The sequence below is a fragment of the Arachis ipaensis genome, chromosome B4 (genome assembly GCF_059453495.1).
Source record: "Arachis ipaensis isolate K30076 ecotype BB chromosome B4, ASM5945349v1, whole genome shotgun sequence".
Lineage (NCBI taxonomy): Eukaryota > Viridiplantae > Streptophyta > Magnoliopsida > Fabales > Fabaceae > Arachis > Arachis ipaensis.
This window is the reverse complement of record NC_142439.1, coordinates 124,845,827-124,850,474: the sequence shown is the minus strand read 5'-3', so window position 1 is coordinate 124,850,474 and position 4,648 is coordinate 124,845,827. Positions and strand designations below refer to the sequence as shown.

Below are 4,648 nucleotides of genomic sequence, written 5' to 3'. Positions count from 1 at the left end.
TCATGCATTGCATCTTTTTAGTGTTTTTCTCTTGCATCATAAAAATTCAAAAATCAAAAAAATATCTTCTCTCTTTTCTCTCATCAAATTCGAAAATTTGGATCGACTTTTTCAAAAATTTTTGAAAATCAAATTGTTTCTCATGAGTCAAATCAAATTTTCAATTTGAAAATCTTATCTTTCTCAAAATCTTTTTCAAAAAATCAAATCTTTTTCAAAATTATTAGTTATTTCCGAAAATTCCAAAAATATTTTTCAAAAATCTTTTTCTTATTTTTATATCAAATTTTCGAAAATAACATAATCAATTAATGTTTTGATTCAAAAATTTGAAGTTTGTTACTTGCTTGTTAAGAAAGATTCAAACTTTAAGTTCTAGAATCATATCTTGTGATTTCTTATGAATCAAGTCATTAATTGTGATTTAAAAATCAAATCTTTTTCAAAACTAATTTTATCATGTCTTTTCAAAAATATCTTCTTATCTTATCTTTTTCAAAAATATCTTTTCAAATATCTTTTCTAACTTCCTAACTTCTTACCTTTTCAAAATTTGTTTCAACTAACTAACTAACTTTTTGTTTGTTTCTTAACTTTTTCAAAACCACCTAACTAACTCTCTCTCTCTCATTTTCGAAAATATCTTCCCTCTTTTTCAAAAATTTCTTTTTAATTAACTAATTATTTTTATTTTTGATTTAAAAAATTTTCGAAAATTACTAACATTTTTCAAAAACCATTTTCAAAAATCACTAACTCCTTTTCAAAAATTTTCGAAAATTCCCTCCTTCTCTCTCATCTTATTCTATTTATTTATTTATCTACTAACATCTCTCCCTCACATCATCACCAAATTCGAACCCCCTCTTCTATCTGTGTTCGAATTTCTTCCTCTTTTCTTCTACTCACATAAGGGAACCTCTATACTGTGGTAAAGAGAATCTCTATTATTATTATTATTATTTTTATGTGCCCTCTTCTTTGTCATATGAGCAGGAGCAAGGATAAAAACATTCTTGTGGAAGCAGATCCAGAACCTGAAAGGACTCTGAAGAGAAAATTAAAAGAAGCTAAATTACAACAATCCAGAAATAACCTTTCAGAAATTTTCGAACAGGAAGAGGATATGGCAGCCGAAAATAATAATAATAATATAAGGAAGATGCTTGGTGACTTTACTGCACCTAATTCCAATTTACATGGAAGAAGCATCTCCATTCCTGCCATTGGAGCAAACAACTTTGAGCTGAAACCTCAGTTAGCTTTTCTGATGCAGCAGAACTGCAAGTTTCATGGACTTCCATCTGAAGATCCTTTTCAGTTCTAACTGAATTCTTGCAGATATGTGATCCTGTTAAGACTAATGGAGTAGATCCTGAAGTCTACAGGCTCATGCTTTTCCCTTTTGCTGTAAGAGACAGAGCTAGATTATGGTTGGATTCTCAACCTAAAGACAGCCTGAACTCTTGGGATAAGCTGGTCACGGCTTTCTTAGCCAAGCACTTTCCTCCTCAAAAGTTGAGCAAGCTTAGAGCTGATGTTCAAACCTTCAGACAGAAAGAAGGTGAATCCCTCTATGAAGCTTGGGAAAGATACAAACAGTTGACCAAAAAGTGTCCTTCTGACATGCTTTCAGAATGGACCATCCTGGATATATTCTATGATGGTTTATCTGAGCTATCAAAGATGTCACTGGACACTTCTGCAGGTGGATCCATTCACCTAAAGAAAACGTCTGCAGAAGCTCAAGAACTCATTGACATGGTTGCTAATAACCAGTTCATGTACACTTCTGAAAGGAATCCTGTGAGTAATGGGACGCCTATGAAGAAGGGAGTTCTTGAGGTTGATACTCTGAATGCCATATTGGCTCAGAATAAAATATTGACTCAGCAAGTCAATATGATCTCTCAGAGTCTGCATGGAATGCAAGCTGCATCCAACAGTACTCAAGAGGCATCTTCTGAAGAGGAAGCTTATGATCCTGAGAACCCTGCAATAGCAGAGGTAAATTACTTAGGTGAACCTTATGGAAACACCTATAACTCAACATGGAGAAATCATCCAAATTTCTCATGGAAGGATCAAAAGCCCCAACAAGGCTTTAATAATGGTGGAAGAAACAGGTTTAGCAATAGCAAGCCTTTTCCATCATCAACTCAGCAACAGACAGAGAAATCTGAACAAAATGCTTCTAATTTAGCAAATCTAGTCTCTGATCTATCCAAGGCCACTGTAAGTTTCATGAATGAAACAAGATCTTCCATTAGAAATTTGGAAGCACAAGTGGGCCAGCTGAGTAAAAGGATCACTGAAATCCCTCCTAGTACTCTCCCAAGCAATACAAAAGAGAACCCAAAAGGAGAGTGCAAGGCCATTGACATAAGCACCATGGCCGAACCTGTAAGGGAAGGAGAGGACGTGAATCCCCAGGAGGAAGACCTCCTGGGACGTCCAGTGACCAATAAGGAGCTTCCCTCTGAGGAACTGAAGGACTCTGAGGCTCATCTAAAGACCATAGAGATTCCATTGAACCTCCTTATGCCCTTCATGAGCTCTGATGAGTATTCCTCTTCTGAAGAGAATGAGGATGTTACTGAAGAGCAAACTGCCAAGTTTCTTGGTGCAATCATGAAGCTGAATGCCAAATTATTTGGCATTGATACTTGGGAAGTTAAACCTCCCTTGTTCATCAATGAACTGAGTGATCTGGATCAACTGACATTGCCTCAGAAGAGACAGGATCCTGAAAAGTTCATAATACCCTGTACCATAGGCACCATGATCTTTAAGGCCCTGTGTGACCTTGGTTCAGGGATAAACCTCATGCCCCTCTCTGTAATAGAGAAACTGGGAATCTATGGGGTGCAAGCTGCTAGAATCTCATTAGAGATGGCAGACAACTCAAGAAAACAGGCTTATGGACAAGTAGAGGATGTGCTAGTAAAGGTTGAGGGCCTTTACATCCCTACTGATTTCATAGTCCTGGATACTGGAAAGGAAGAGGATGAATCCATCATCCTAGGAAGACCTTTCCTGGCCACAGCAAGAGCTGTGATTGATGTTGACAGAGGTGAAATAGTCCTTCAATGGAATGAGGACTCCCTTGTGTTTAAAACTCAAGGATCTCCCTCTGCAACCATGGAGAGGAAGCAGAAAAAGCTTCTCTCAAAGCAGAGTCAATCAGAGCCCCCACAGTCAAACTCTAAGTTTGGTGTTGGGAGGCCACAACCAAACTCTAAGTTTGGTGTTGAACTCCCATATCCAAACTCTAAGTTTGGTGTTGGAGAGTCTCAACAAAGCTCTGCACATCTGTGAGGCTCCATGAGAGCCCACTGTCAAGCTATTGACATTAAAGAAGCGCTTGTTGGGAGGCAACCCAATTTTTATTTATCTAACTATTTTTTTTTCTCAGTTATATGTCTTTGTAGGTTCATGATCATGTGGAGTCACAAAATAAATATAAAAATTGAAAACAGAATCAAAAACAGCAGAAGAAAAATTACACCCTGGAGGAGCATCTGTCTGGCGTTCAGCGCCAGAACAGAGCATGGTTCTGGCGCTGAACGCCCAAAATGGGCAGCTTTTGAGCGCTGAACGCCAGAACAGGCATGGTTCTGGCGTTCAACGCCAGAAATGGCACACAAATGGGCGTTGAACGCCCAAAATGGCCACCAACCTGGCGCTGAACGCCCAGAGTTGGGTACAAAGGCATTTTTACATGCCTAATGGGTGCAGGGATGTAAATCCTTGAACACTCAGGATCTGTGGACCCCACAGGATCCCCACCTACCTCCACTCACTTCTTCTCACCACTCTCTTTCTCACAACCCCATAAACACTCTTCCCCAAAAACCCTTCACCAATCACCTCAAACTCTCTTCTCCATCACCTCTTCACCACTCACATCTATCCACTCTTCCCCATAAACCTACCTCATAAACTCCACCTACCTTCAAAATTCAAAACCAATTTCCCACCCAAACCCACCCATATGGCCGAAACCCTTCCCCCCTCCCTTCCCTATATAAAGACCTCCATTCTTCTTCAAATTCACACAACACATCCCTCTACACTCCTCTTGGCCGAACCCACATCTCCCTCTCCCTCTCCATCTTTCTTCTTCTTCTTCTTCTATTCTTTTGTTTATTGCTCGAGGGCGAGCAATATTCTAAGTTTGGTGTGGTAAAAGCATAGCTTTTTTGTTTTTCCATTACCATTGATGGCACCCAAGACCAGAGAATCCTCTAGAAGAGGAAAAGGGAAGACAAAAGCTTCCACATCCGAGTCATGGGAGATGGAAAGATTCATCTCCAAAGCCCATCAAGACCACTTCTATGATGTTGTGGCCAAGAAGAAGGTGATCCCTGAGGTCCCTTTTAAACTCAAAAGAAATGAGTATCCGGAGATGCGACATGAAATTCAAAGAAGAGGTTGGGAAGTTCTAACAAATCCCATCCAACAAGTCGGCATCCTAATAGTTCAAGAGTTCTATGCCAATGCATGGATCACCAAGAACCATGATCAAAGTAAGAACCCGGATCCAAAGAACTATGTTACAATGGTTCGGGGGAAATACTTAGATTTTAGTCCGGAAAATGTGAGGTTGGCGTTCAACTTGCCAAACATGGAAGAGAACGCACGCCCC

At 39.4% G+C, this 4,648-nt stretch overlaps 1 non-coding gene across 1 annotated transcript; it reads right to left on the bottom strand.

The window, feature by feature from the left end:
- Positions 1-1,524: 1,524 nt before the first annotated feature.
- LOC148569092 (small nucleolar RNA R71) lies at positions 1,525-1,632 on the bottom strand. The gene has a single exon (XR_015881870.1). It is a non-coding gene; the product is annotated as a small nucleolar RNA R71 (small nucleolar RNA).
- Positions 1,633-4,648: the final 3,016 nt, after the last annotated feature.